This window comes from Balaenoptera physalus, assembly GCF_965194825.1.
Source record: "Balaenoptera physalus genome assembly, chromosome: 1".
In the NCBI taxonomy this organism is placed as follows: domain Eukaryota; kingdom Metazoa; phylum Chordata; class Mammalia; order Artiodactyla; family Balaenopteridae; genus Balaenoptera; species Balaenoptera physalus.
In genome coordinates, this window is record NC_138882.1 from 86,516,994 (window position 1) to 86,532,593 (window position 15,600).

At 40.0% G+C, this 15,600-nt stretch overlaps 2 pseudogenes across 2 annotated transcripts in view; one reads left to right on the plus strand and one right to left on the minus strand.

The window, feature by feature from the left end:
* Positions 1-15,600, minus strand: part of LOC309667443 (late cornified envelope protein 2A-like) — a 345,865-nt pseudogene that overhangs the window by 198,336 nt on the left and 131,929 nt on the right. The window lies entirely within an intron of this gene.
* Positions 6,903-8,542, plus strand: LOC309640173 (annotated as a pseudogene). Its single transcript has 2 exons — positions 6,903-7,241; positions 7,415-8,542. The product of its transcript is annotated as an uncharacterized misc_RNA (transcript).

The following is a 15,600-nucleotide window of genomic DNA, read 5'->3' on the forward strand; positions in this document are numbered from 1 at the left end:
CAATTACTGAGCCTGCGTGCTGCAACTACTGAAGCCTGCGTGCCTAGAGCCCGTGCTCCGCAACAAGAGAAGCCACCGCAATGAGAAACCCACGCACCGCAACGAAGAGTAGCCCCCGCTCGCCGCAACTAAAGAAAGCCTGCGCGCAGCAATGAAGACCCAGTGCAGCCATAAATAAATTTATTTAAAAAAAAAAAAAACCCTATAGAAGCACCAGGATCCCCAAACCCAGCGTTCCACAACCTCTCAGCCTGAGTCCTTCATTTCTCTTGGCAACCTAGGTAAGTCCTTCAAGAAAAAAAAATCTATATCTGTTTTTATAAATGTTTCCTTTTCTTGGTACTCTTACATAAACAATTAAACTGTGCTGTTGTAATTTTGCCTTTCTGGAGAATTCTATGACATTGCCAACAAAGACATGTTTTTATTAGAATGAGGGGGGCAAAATCCTAGGGGACTTTGCTTAAAAGCTAATATTTTGAGAATATTCCTCTATTGTCTTCAAGAAGGCTAGCATCTGAAGGACAGTTCCTGTCTTGGTCTCCAACCACTGCTAGGTAGTCCATTATTGGACTTCAGTGTGATAACGCTGTATCTCCTCCTCCAGGCATTAAGTTCCTTGAGGAAAGAAACTGTTTCTTATTCATCTCACATTTCTAGAACACACCACAGCAGTGGCACAAAAGGAATAGTTAACAAACGCTTGTAGAACCAGTTAATTCATCACTATTGCTATCACAGAATCTTCTGGCTACAAAAGACCTCAGAGGTCAGGTGGCCAGAGGTTCTTGAAGCTGCATCAGAATCAGCCAGAAGCTTTTTAAATGTCGAATCCAGGGAATCACTACTTACCTACTGAGTCACAATTTCTGGAGTTGGGACCTGGGGTCTGTTTCTCTAAAGGTCCCCCTGGTGATTCTAAAGCACAGTAAGGTGTGCAAACCACAGACCTAATCCAACAAGTCACTCAAACTAGGAATCATTCATTTGTTCATGTATCCGTTCATAAAACACTTTCTGAACTTCTACTATATTCTAGGCACTAGGATAAATATAAAATAGATATGCTATGGTCCTGGTCCTCAGAGAACAATCTTTAAAGAAGTGAGATAAGAAGCAACCAATTAATATACAATGTGATATGTATCATAACAGGATTAAGTACAAAGAAATAGATAATTTAATGCAGATGATTCTCTCAACCTGCTTTTTACTTCCTGGGTCAGGCAGTGCAGTGTCGACAGCCCTTCCCAACATCACTATCCACAGGGGAGGCTTTAAATGTGGAAGCAGAAGCTGTACATCTTCATTCCAGGTGACTTCTAGGCAGTGCATTCATGGCTGCAGAGCCAAGGAAGCCTGCTCAGTTTCTGCCCTCTTCTTTTTAAGGATTAAAGTAAAAGCACCATCATTGCAAGTGAAATACAAACTAAAAATGCCAAATTTCACAAATTTCCAAAGCCAACCAGACATCTGACATTACAAATAAGTCAGATCTTTACACTGTAATCTGCCTCCAAGCCATGGAGGAGGAAGAGAGTATAGCAATTCAGGAACATGAAACAAGTTGGAAATTCTTTGTTCTGTTCCAGGTGCACTCACTCCATTTGGCTAAATAAGATGGCTCACTGTCTTCTGAGAAGTATTATTAGTATCATCAATGTTTTCCACTCTTATGCAAAGAGTGATGGAGACTGTCAGAGGCTGAACAAGACAGAATTGAAGAAACTTCTCCAACAAGAGTTTGGAAATGCACTGGAGGTAAGAAGAACCATCGGTCTCTTGCCCATCTACTCTGTTACTTGGGACTGTCTTCTTGGATCCAATGGCACTACCCTCTCCTGGTTTTTCTACCTATCCAGCTATTTCTTCTTAGGATTATTTCAAGTTCCTCTTCCTCTGTCCATGACTTAAGGATTGATATTCTCTGGGATTCTCTTCTCACTCTATGCATTCCCCTCAGTAATTTCACTAACCCTTTTGATTAACCACTGTCTGTATGTTGAATCTTTCAGTCACCTCATCAGTCCAGATCTCTCACCTGAGTTTCAGACACATAGAGCATCTCCCTTGGATATTGCACAATCATAGCAAATTCAACCTTTGCAAAACTCAAATCTTGTTCTCCTTCTATATCTCAGCAAATACAGCCACATCACCCACTTGTTTGTCTAATCCAAGAACCTGGACACCAGCCTTGACATCTCTCTCTCTTTCACCTATCAAATCTCATTTAATCACCAAGTCCTGCTCTGCTTATACTGACTTCTGAATAAATATATCTCTCAGACCTGGACACTTCTCTCCTACAGTGGTCCAGGCCACTAGGGTCTCTACCTAGGTTATTACAATAGCCTCCTAACTAGTCTCCCACCCCTATTCTTGCCCCTCCTATCACCACCACCTATAGTCTATTAGCTAACTGCAGCCAAAGTGATCTGGTTTAGGTGTTTATCTTACAGGCTCCCATTTCATCCCCGTGGCACTTATCACAGTATGTAATAATTGCCTGTTTACTTGTCTGTGAAGGCAGTGACCGTGTCTGTTACGTTTCCCTTTGTATTCCTGGAACCTGGCACAATTCCTGGCACATATTCATTCATTCATTCATTTTTACTTAGCATCAATTGTATGCCAGGTGTCTTTCTAGGCTCTGAAGAAGATTCTCAAGCAAAATAGACACGATCCTTGCCTTCAAAAAGCTTACAGACAATAAACAAATAATTGTGAATATATATAGTTAAAAACAATGATAAATATTATGTTCCACTGGAGAGTCAGAGAAGATTCTTTGAGGAAGTGACATTTAAGTCAAGACTTGAAAGATGTGTAGAAGTTGGCTGGGAGAAGAGTGGGAAGAATAGTGTTCCAGGAAAAAAGAAAAGTGTGAACAAAGTCCCTGAGTCAGGAAATAGCTTCATGTGTTTAAGGAACTAAAAGAAGGCCAGTGTGCCTAGACAGGAAGAATGGCAGAAGATGAAGGTGGTAAGTTTGGGCAGAGTGGGTACTAAGTCATGAAGAACTTTGTAGAGCATTTTAAGGAATTTAGATTTTTTTTCCTAAACATAACAGGAAGCCATTAAAGAATTCTGAGCAAAAGAATAACAAGATCTAATTTACAGGGGTTTTTTTAAAGTCACTTGACTTCTGGCTGGAAAACAGATTGTAAGGGAGCAAAGGAAGAAGCAAACAGACCTACTAGGAGGCTACTACAACAGTACAGGCAAAAGATGATGATAGCTTAGATTGGGGTCCAAGCAATGGGGAAGAAATAGATGGATTGATAATATGTTTTGGAGTAGGAACAAAAAACTTTATGGTAGACTAAATTGGAAGGTAAATGAGAGGAAAAAATCAAAAACAGCTACCAAGCTTCTGACTTAAGAAATTGGGAAGATGGTGCTGCCATTTACTGAGATGGGGAGGATTTGATGAAGACTAGGCATGAGGGGAAAGTCAGGAATTCAGAGTCTGACATGTTGAATTTCTTCTGCCTGTGATATATCACAGAGAAGATGTCACCAAAGCAGTTGGATACATAAGTATGGAGCTCAGAAGACGGATCTGGACCAAAGACAAAAATCTGATTATCATTTTCTGATTGATGGTATGAAGCCACAGGAATGGAATACAAGGTAAAAACAGGGTAAGAAGAAGTCCACAACTAAACCCTGAGCAACTCCAATATTTAGTGGTGAAGTGGAAGAGGAGAAATGAAAATAGGACATGGAGAAGGGAGACCAGAGATATAGGAGGAAAACCAGAAGACTGGGATGGTCATGGGATTCAAGAGAAGAGAATGTTTCCAGTGGAAGAATTAGTTATTTGTGCTAATTGAAGCTGAGAGGTCAAAATGTGGATTGAAAAGTGTTCATTGTGTTTGGCAATAAGGAAGACACTTGATGTGGTGGTAAACATGGATGCAAGAATGACATGGATTAAAGGGTGAATGATGGGTAAAGAAGTGGAGACATTTGCAGATAACTTTCAAGAATCTTGGAGATAAAGGGAGAGAAAAGATAATGGGTGGCAGGTAGAAAGAAACAGATGTGGGAACGTGGTACATAGGAAGATTTTTTCAAATATGATAGCTAATAAAGCATATGGTTACAGTATGATATCCAGTGAAGACTAAAATATTAAAAAGTCAAGAGAAAGAGGGATTATCAGAAACAATTTGGTCTTTTAGAAAGTAAAGAGAATGAACTCCAGAGCACAGGTAGCTGGATTTGTCTTTGACTGAAACAGGTGAACTTCTTCTATTGTCTTAGAAAAAAGATGAGAGAGTTCTACTTTGGTGACTTGTATTTTATTTTTGAATATGAAACAGAGTCATCAATGGGAGTTGGATAAAGAGAGAGGGTATTAGTGATTACTAAATAAAGACACAGACCTACTAGAGAATGGACTTGAGGATATGGGGAGGGGGAGGGGTAAGATGTGACAGGGTGAGAGAGTGGCATGGACATATATACACTACCAAATGTAAAATAGATAGCTAGTGGGAAGCAGCCGCATAGCACAGGGAGACCAGCTCGGTGCTTTGTGACCACCTAGAGGGGTGGGATAGAGAGGGTGGGAGGGAGGGAGACACAAGAGGGAAGAGATATGGGAACATATGTATATGTATAACTGATTCACTTTGTTATAAAGCAGAAACTAACACACCATTGTAAAGCAATTATACTCCAATAAAGATGTTTAAAAAAAAAATAAATACTTAATAAAATAATGTTATATTTTAGTAATACTTGTTAGGAATAAATACTTCATTCACTGTGATCTCAAATTATAAAACTATACATAATACTGCTATGGAAAATATTATCCAATGAGGTAACTAATGAAAAGAACAAAAAATAAAAAACAGAACTGTTATGTGTCCCCTAAGAAATTTTCTAGGTAACAAAGAAGGCATAAGAAAAAATAACAAATGATGAATATATTATTTCCTTTCTTGTTTTTTTTTTTTTTTTCCTCATAGAAATCAAGTAATTCTGAGACAACAGAAAAAATCCTCCAACAGCTGGATCAAGATGGTGACAAAACAGTTGATTTCAGTGAATTCATTTTGCTTGTGTTCGGAGTGACAAAAACCTATCATGCAAGCATAAAAGCTCTTCTCTGTCCTGAATTAAAGGAAAGGGAGAGAAGATCTGAACTTCAAGGACAACAAGCAACAGAGCTAGAAGGGAGAAACTGCAGAAAGAAAACTTCCAAGAGAAAGATCAGAGCCAAGAGTCCCAAGATGCTCAGAGACATAAAGTGAGAGACCAGATCCCAACACCCAGTGATGATAATAAGAGTCATGGAGTGAGAGACTATATGTGTATAATCACAGGATGTGAGAAGACACCAAGTGAGAGACCTGAGCCCTGAACCACAGGATACTGGAAGATACCAGGTGAGAGACCAAACCCAAATATCAAGGGATAGTAGGAGGTACCAAGGAAGAAACCAGAGGCTAAGATACCAGCATGATGGGAGATACCAAGTGAGAGACCAGATGCCAACATCAAGGCATGATGGAAAGCATCAGATGAGAGACTGGAACCCAGAATCCCAAGATGTTCACAGACACCACAGGAGAGATCAGATCCCAACACCAAGAGATAATGAGAATCATCAAGCGAGAGATCAAAGCCTAGAATCTCAGGATACTGGGGGACACCTAGTGAGAGATAATATCACAACACTGAGACATAATGGGAGTCATCAAGATAGAGATCACAGACTAGAGTCACAGAATGTTCCATAAAATGAAGTAAGACACCCGAGCCCTGAACTCCAGGGCAGTGAAAGACTCCAAATTATCTCAGTACCAAGTAATGATAGGAGGCATCAAGGGAAAGACCACAGTGTAGACCCAGGATATTGAGAGACTCCAAGTAGGAGATATGGGACCTAAACCTCGGGGTCTTAAGCAACACCAAGTAAGAGATCTAAGCCTTGAGACCTGGGATGATAGAAGAAATCAAGTGAGAAACCAGATCCCAACAGCAAGGAAGGAAGGCAGTCTTCAAATGAAAGATCAGAAGCAAGATTCCCAGGATATTCAGAAAATCCAAGTGAGAAACCAAATCCCAACAGCAAATGATGATGGGCAACGACAAGTGAGGGACCCAAGCTTAGAATCTCAGGACTCTGGGAGATGCCATGGTAGAGACAAGATCCCAACACAAAGTGGTTACAGGGGTCTTCAAGTGAGAGACCAGAGACTAGAACACCAAGATTATTCAAGACACCCTGGTAGAGATCAGATCCTAGAACCAAGAGTTGCTGAGTATCACCAACCAAGAATCCAGAGCCCAACACTAGGGGATGTTAGGTGGCATCAAGTAAGAGAAGATAAGGCTCTAGTATCTCAGGATGTTGAGAGCCAACAAGTGAGGAACCAGGTTCCAGATCCAAGCAATGGTGGGAGACATCAAGTGCAAGACCACAGACCAGAGCCACAATATCAGTTAAGGCAACAAGGTGGTGTAAAGACACTAGAACCAAGAGTTGATGAGAATATCCAAATGGGAAACCAGAGCCCAACACCAATAAATGAAAGGAGCCATCAAGTGAGAGACCAGATTCCAAAACCATAGGATGTTTGAAGGTATCAACTGAGAAAGCAGAGTCTGGATTTCCAGTACAATGCAAGGCAACAAAGTAGGGAGCAGAATCCAACACCAAAAGCTGGTGAGCATCACCAAGTAAGAAATCAGAACTCAGAATGAAGCAACAGTGGGATACAGATTGGAGAACAGAAATTTTCACCCAGAAGGAATGAGACACAAGAAGTTAGTGATCAGACCTCAGCATCAAGAAATGATGAGAGAAGCTACCCAGTGAGAGAACAAGGTCCACAAGCTAGAGGTAGTAAAGTACAACAAATTAGAGAACTAAGACCAGAGATGAAAGATGATGAAAGACAACAGATGAGTGCTCAGATCTCAGCACCAACAGATGAAGAGAGGCATCCAGTGAGAGGGCCGAGTTCAGATATTCAAAATAGTGGAAGACAGCTAATTAGAGAGCAGAGACCATATCCAAGAGGGGATGAGATTCTGAGAGTTAGTGACCAGACTCCAATACCACAGGAAAATGGGAAATACAAGGTGAGAATTCAGACCCCAGTGACAAAGAATGATGAGAAACACCAAGTGAGAGACCTGAGCCCAGAGCCCAGGAAAAATGGGAGACACTACATTAGGAATCAGAGCTCAGAACATAGAAATGATGGGAAACAACAAGTGAGAGACCTAGGTCCAGAAAACACAAATGATGGGAGAAGTCAAATTAGGTATCAGGGATCAGCTTCAAGAAAATATGAACGATTCCACCATAGTGACCAAACAGCAGCACCAACAGATGATGAGAGACGTCAAGTGAGAGAGCTGAGCCCAAAACCCAGGAATGATGGGAGACACAAGTTACACAGCAAAGGTCAACTCCAACAGAAGATGAAAGACACCAAGTGACAGACAAAACTCCAGCATCAAAGGATGATGGGAGAAGCCAAGTTAGGGAGCAGAGACGAGCACCAAGACAACTGGAGGGATTCCAACTTAGAGACCAGATCCCCACACGAAGAGATGATAAGAGATACCAAGTAAGAGACCTGGGCCCAGAACCCGAATACAATGGGGAATACCACATTAAGAACAAGAGACCAGCTCCAACAGAGGATAAGAGACATCGAGTGAGAGACCAACCCCCAGCAACAAGGGATAGTGAGAGATGTCAAGTGAGAGCCTTAAGCCCCGAACCTGGGAATGATGAGAGAAGTCAGGATAGGGGGCAGATACCAGCTCCAAGACAGTATGAAAGTTTCCAGCATAGAGACCAGATCCCTTTAGCAAAGGATGATGAGAGAAGCCAAATGAGAGACCTGAGCCCAGAACCCAAGAACGATGAGGGACACCACCTTAGGAAGCAAAGACTAGAACCCAGGAGTGATGAGAGAAGCCAAATTAGGGAGTAGAGACAAACTCCAACAGAAGATGAGAGACACGGAGTAAGAGACCAAACCCCAGCACCAAGGGATGATAGGAGACAGCAAGTGAGAGATGTGAGACCAGAACTTGGGAATGATGTGAGAAGCCAAGTTAGGGAGCAGAAATCAGTTCCAAGACAGTATGAAAATTTCCAGCATAGAGACCAGATCTCTGCACTAAGGGATGATTAGAGAAGCCAAATGAGAGACCTGAGCCCAGAACCCAGCAGGGATGGGAGAAGCCAATTTAGGTAGCAGAGACTAGCTCCAAGACAGTATGAAAGTTTCCAGCATGGAGACCAGATCCCTGCACTACGGGATGATGAGAGAAGCCAAATGAGAGCCCTGAGCCCAGAACCCAGCAGGGATGGGAGAAGCCAAGTTAGAGACCAGAGACCAGATCCAAGACAATATGAAAGATTCCAACATAGACCCCAGATCTCTCCAACAAGGGATGGTAAGAGAAGCCAGTTTAGAGATCTGAGCCCCCTGAACCCAGCAATGATGAGAGATACCAAGTAAGAGACCTGAGACCAGAACCCAATAATTTTAGAGAACACCAAGTCAGGGAGCAGAGACCAGAACCCAGGAGTGATGGGAGAAGTCAAGTTAGGAAGCAGAGATCAACTCCAAGAGAAGATGAGAGACATGGAGTGAGAGACCAAGCCCCAACACCAAGGGTTGATAGGAGACACCAACTGAGAGATGTGAGACTAGAACTTGGGAATGGTGGGAGACACCAAGTTAGGGGTCGGAGACCAGCTCCAAGACAGTATGAAAGATTACAACATAGAGACAATATCCCCACATCAAGGGATGATGGAAGACACCAACACAGAGACTTGAGCCCAGAATCCAATAACGATGGAAGACACAAAGTAAGAGACATGAGACCAGAAGCCAGGAATGGTGGGAGAGAAGAGATTAGAGAACAAAGGCCATCTTCAAGAAAGGATGAGAGTCATCTTAGAGGCAACAATGCGAGCAACTCTGGAAGATGGATATCTCGAGGGAAACTGACTACAAAACACAAGAGAAGTTAGGGAAAGAACAAGACCAAAAGCATTTTCCCAGGCAGGAGAAAGCTGAGCTTAATGATCTAGATCCTCATGGATCTGCATCTACCAGAAAAATTGGGCCAATTACCTGTGAGGTATACTTTTTTTCCAAACAGAAAGGTAACTGGTTATGCTATTGTTTACATGATCCATCAGAAACAAGAAATACAAGAAACAGGCTCAGTTATCCAGATTTGGGGATGTTTAAGGATCACAGGAGTGGAAGAAGCTATGTCTAGTCCCCAATTTGGGGTCCAGAAGAATGTCTGTACCAAAACAAGGAAGAAAGATGGGAAGACTGTGTTGACAACCAGCAGGACTAACCCTATCACATTTGGAAATCTGGCAACCACAAGTAGGTGAGTCCAGCTCCTCTGAGGATGAGTTTTGAAGTCCTTTCCAGATGTTCCAAGAAATTCTCCCTCTCCAGTTGGCTGAGCTGGTTGATTTAAGCATTCTTGGCTTTTTCTTTCTCCATATATCTCAGACATCTAGCTGTAATGTATAATAGGTAGAATTGCTCAAATTTGGTTTCTGGGACTCTAACATATTTTAGAAATGGCTTATAGTGGAAAGAAGAATTAAATGTTTTATAATATCCTCCAATAACCCTATGATTTTAACATTAATGAATCATAACTCTCAAAGTTTATCTGAAGGGACTGCATATTCAAATTATAAGCCATGTAAATATTAGCAATAAATAATTAGCAAGCATTAATTTCTCCTTGGTTTTCTTCTACCTTTTTGAAATTTATCACTCTATGAAGCATCATAGTCACAGCCTTTAGAACAGGATTTATTTTTCACTCATAAAATATATATTCTTTCTTCAATTCATTCAATAATGTCCATAATAATATTCATATTCACCTATTGGAGTCCAAAAAAAGGCAAAAACAAGTCCTGCTATATGCTACTATGAAAGAAACCTCTAAAACAAAACCACTTAGTTTAAATGTGAAAGGACAAAATAGATTGTGTAAATGCAAACAAACGAAGCAAAGGTCACAGTATTAAAATCAGACCAATACAATTCAACATAAAAAGCAATAGATGAATCCATTTTTATTGTTGAAGGGTGCAAGCTATCATGAAAATATAACTATCATTCAATCATTCGACAGCTATTTATTGAGAAACTACTATGTGCCATGTACTGTCCTGGTGTTGAAGATAAGCTGAAAACAAGAAAAAGCCTCCCATTACAGAGCTAACATTCCAGTGGGGGAAGTTATGTGTCAAAAGTGCCAAATAACAAGGCATTCAAACAAAAAGAAAAAGGAGCTGGAAATACAAGGCAGAACTGACAGAAAAACAATAGGAGTACAGACATACCTATCTCCATCTTTAGCAGGAAAATAGAAAATAAGTAAGTTCATAGAAAATTTGTTTGAAATAGTGATGACAAGCATGAACTTTGTAGGCAAGCCAATCTGGGGTTAATTTCTGGCTCCATCATACTAGCTTTATGATGTTGGGCAGTGAAACCTATTTAAGTCTTAGTGTCCTCATCTGTAAAATGAATTTCATAAAAATAATATTACCTACTAAGATAATGTGTTAAATGTATTTAAATGCTTCATATAGTGCCTGACATATAGAAAGTGCTCAATAGGTGTTAGTCAATACTTTTTTTACTATTTTTGATCTGATAGGTATATATGAAGTCTACACACTTCAGAAAACACACATATTTTAAGCACCTACAAAAGATTTATAAAAGCTAACCAAAGACAATTAAAACTATAATAAATTCAGGTCACATCTTTGAGGATATTGCTATAGAACTAGAAACTGATAATAGATGAATATATCAAAGATATTTGGAATTTTTAAAGCACTCTTTAAATAATCAGGTTAAGAAGAAAGGCGTGACTGCAATTAAGGTAACATTTTTTAAATAACAATAAAAAGTCACCAAATATTAAAATCTATAGCTATAGCCTTAAGCACTTTATTTACTTAACAATAAAGAATCAAAAAGGAATAAACTAAGTATCTAATTCAGTATCTTAAAATATTAAGACACAAAATAGACAAGAAAAGCAGGAAGAAGGAAAATATAAAGAAATAAGTAGAAATCCATGACTAGAAAACAGAATAGCCATGTAACTAATTAATAAATGAAAGAATCCAAGACATTTGGAAGATCATTAAAATAATTAAGAAAGAAAAAAGACAATATACGTTTGGTGAAGTCAAATATAGAAGAATAGAGTCGTAACAACTCTATTCTTAAAAAGATAGAAGAAACGAAGGGAGGGAGGGAGGAACAGAGGAAAGGAGGAAAGGGAAAGAAAAGAAAGGAAAGAAAGTCTGGGGGGAAAATGGATGATTTTTCTAGGATAACTGATTCCCAAAGAGGTATAACCATAACCATATAAAAAACAGAGAAGACGGTCAAATAATTACCCTCTCAGAAGCTTTAGGCAAAATTGTTCCACAGGTGAATATTTTCAAACATTCATGGAACAAATAATTCCCACATGATTTAAACCATATCAGAGAATACAAATATGAAGAAAGCTTTATAATTTTTTCAAAGGTAGCATAACCCCAATAACGAAATTCCAAAGACCCCTGAAAACTATAGATCAACCCCATTTACAAATATAGATGAAAATCCCTAAACAAAATACTAGCCAAGAGCAGTTTTCCTTTTCACTTGGATGCCATGAAAGAATAATACATGCCGTCAGTTATCATCCACTTCAGGAAGGCACAGTTCGTGAAGGGAAACCCATTCATACACCTCATCCTAGAACTTGGCAGAAGAGAAAAACTGTGTGATCATCTCTATGGAGATTTGGTTTTTTTAATTCATGTTATTTATTTTTCTTAAATTAAAATAGTGCAGGGAAAATTTTATGTAAAATCACAGCTGGCATCATGCTTAACAGTGAAACATAGCGTGTCATTAAAGTAAGGAAATTTCCTTCATTCCATAAGTATTTACAAAGCACTTATTATGTGATAGGCAATGGCAAGGCACAGTCTACACAGTGATGGAATAGCCTTGCAGCTTACAGCCTAGTGAGGACTGGCATCAAAATTATAAAGCGTAAGAATAGCTATGCAGGAAAAGAGCAGATGCCGTAAAATAGAAGAACAAGGAGAACAATTCAGATCAGAAAGAGGGTAAGAGAAAGCCTGTCTGAGGAACTGACATAGAAACAAGGGGTTTGCACCAATGCAGGGAGATCAGAAAAGAGAGAAATTAAGTACATGAATTAGAAAGGAAGAGGCAAAATGATCATTATTTAAGATATCACAACAAATATAAGATACCATAACACAATAGATATATGGTGTGTATATGTGTCTGTAAATATATATACACACACCATATGTATAGATATATATTATCAATATATAATGGAACATTATATTGATATTAACATACACCTTAACTTATATATGTTAAGATTTCTACCGAGAAAATTTAAGAGAATGGACTGAAAACCATTAGATATACAAAGTTTAGTAACATGTAGTTATAGAATAAGCATACCAAAACAGCCCACCAACTTTATAATAACGACAACATGATGCACTTAGGAGTAATTAATGTGAAATGTGTCTGAGATATAGAAGTGGCCTAAAGGACATAAACTCCAATACACGAAGATGTGTCTTGTTCTTGTATGGGAGGGCTCACTGTTAAAAGATGCCAACTATTCCCTTATGAGTTTATACCTTGAACAGGAACTGTGTAAAATAATATACTTTTAGAACTATATAAAAGTGATTTAATATTTATCAGAAAATATAGAGGCAAGGGTAGGCAGGAAAATTTGGGAAAGGATGTCAATAAGAGGGCTTACTATATACTATATTGTTATTATACTATATAATATTATTATGTAGTATATATAGTAGTATACATAGTGTTATTATACTATATCATATTATTATATATTGAAATTATCATAAGCTGAAGTAATTAAAATACTGCAATAATAGTGGTAAATAAAATGAGAGAGAAAGGTCAATGGAACATAATAAAAAGTTCAGGAACATATCCAAGCATAACTATGAGAATTTAGTATTTTATGAAGAAGATATTTTCAAATCTGGATGCTCTTTCCAGAAGTTTGGCTGGGAAACAAACAGGAGATGAGATATAGCTACACTACAGACACCAGCTGCAAGCCCAGGTTGTTACCTGTACTTCCGACCGACTGGTTACAAATTAGAGGTTCCCCCAACCTCCTCCTTGTGTTCAATTAATTTGCTAGAGTGGCTCAGAACTCAGGAAACCCATTTACTCACTAGATGGCCGGTTTATTACAAAAGGATATAACTCAGGAACAGCCAGGTGGAAAATATGCATAAGGCAAGGTGTAGGGAAAGGGTGCAGAGATTCCATGCCCTCTCCAGGCACAACACACTCTGGGAATCTGTACATGTTCACCAACTTGGAAGCTTTCCCAACCCTGTCCTTTTTGGGTTTTGATGAAAGTATGACTGATTAAATCATTGGTCAACGGTGACTGATTCAACCTCCAGCCCCTTTCCCCTCTCAGAGGTCTGGGGATGGACTGAAAGGTTCAATCTTCTAATCAGGTGGCTGGTTCTCCTGGTAGCCAGCCCCCATCTTTAGGTGCTTTTCAAAAGTCACCTCATCAACCTAACAAAAGACACCATTCTGGCTCTCAGCACTTGGGACATTCCAAGCATTTTAGCAGCTCTGTGCCCCAAATGGGGATGAAAACCAAATACATGTTTATTACAAATCACCATATCACACCTCTTTAAAGACCCCATCTCCAAATACAATCAATTCTGAGATACCGGGTGCTGGGGCTGCAGCATATGAATTAAGTCCATAACAACCAAACGTCCTTGCTCTTTCCACTGAAGTACACTAGTTATGCTAACTCTACTAGACCACAAATTCTACGGGGGTGAGGACTGTGCCTATCTTATATTCTCTACCCATATCCATCTAGGCAATTGTAGGCATTCATTCAATAGATATTGTTACTCTGATGAATGAATCCTAACTTCTCTCCCTATTCATGCTGCCCAAACCCTCCTCCAGCTGCTCCACGGAGTCTTTGCCTTCACCAGCTCTGCCTGCTCACCCACGTAATAGAGCAAGTCAGCAGCTTCTTAATGGCCATCCAGAAAGAACCACGTCTGGGAGGCATGTGGGCCTCAAAACTTCATGCCTGGGGCTTGTGCGCCACCTCGTGGTAACTGACTGCAATGTCCCGAGTAGATCCATCATTAGTCAACAGGGAATGTGGAAAGGACCTCTCACTTCACTGCCCTGACCCTGGGCTGACAGGAAGAGGTGACATTGTGTGTTCCTTCTTGGAATTGCCAATGGACAGGAAATTCTCACCTTCCATTCATCTGTAACTGAGGTTGTAAGGCGGAGAGTGCTGCACGGTTCTGAAACCCAGATCCTTTTTAGATAGGTGTTCCTACTGCATTCCCTTTATTCTAAGATATTGTGGGTTGTAAGAGGCACCATCGATTTAAAAGCAGCATTTTTGTTGGGGGGATAGGGGGAGCACTATATTAAATGTGCCTTTCAATTTTAAAACACATCTGAATTTCAGCAATGTTGTAACACGTGAATAAATAGTTCTTAGAATGTGGCTCTCATCTATAAAATCTCCCTGATAGGAAGGGTGGTATCCACTACAGGCTTTGTGTTCATTTCAGCATCTATAATACTGTTCATGATCATAGCCAGCTCTGGAGGGCAAGTGTTTCAAAAATCATTACCTAGAGGAGTCCCACTGCCAGCCACCTGCTGAAAAATGAAGAAAACTCCTGTATAGAAGGAAAGACCAAGATAGAAACTACAAAAATAACTTGACTTCCATCAGTGGAGTTGTACAGTGCTAAGAGATGGTTGTTCATTTGTTAATGACCAGGGCTGTAGACTGAGGACTAGCTACCAACTCCCAGCCTGCAGCTTGCTGAGCCTGCAGCTTGCTAATCAGGTAACCTTAGATCTAGAAATGAATACCCTTCCCCATCCCACCCTCTGGGTGGGTACAGGCACAGGAATGTGTTGTTATTATAATAACAAAATATCTCTTTGAAGTGGAGCTGCTGAGAAAAATGTCTTGACATAAGTTCAGGGTGGAAGGCAAGACCCAGAGGGTGCGTGTAAGTGATAAAAGATGACTGACAAACTTCTAGTCATGGAAAGACAAATCTGGGTTTTTCCAAGAGGGAAGAGGACGAGAAGAGGGAGGAGTCCACAGGTGGTGGAAGGCTGTGTGAGGTGTGACGTACCCCTTCCCAGGACCCCCAAATCTAAAAAAAACACAGATGCTTGTGTGGGTGGTTTTTTGGTAGAAATCTAAAAAGAGGCTGAATTATCCATGTCAAGGAAGCAGAAAGCCAATACAGGTAGGGGGCCGCCACAAGAATAGGAGCTTCAGGAATACACAGAGATCACCCAGAAGGCTTGGAATTTCTGCTGCCCAAGATTTAGTGTGGAGATGGTTCAAGTTAATTTCATTTGGCTCTGAGAGTCAGACCATTTCTGTCTGACCTATGGACAATATATGTCAAGGCCTTTTGCAAACC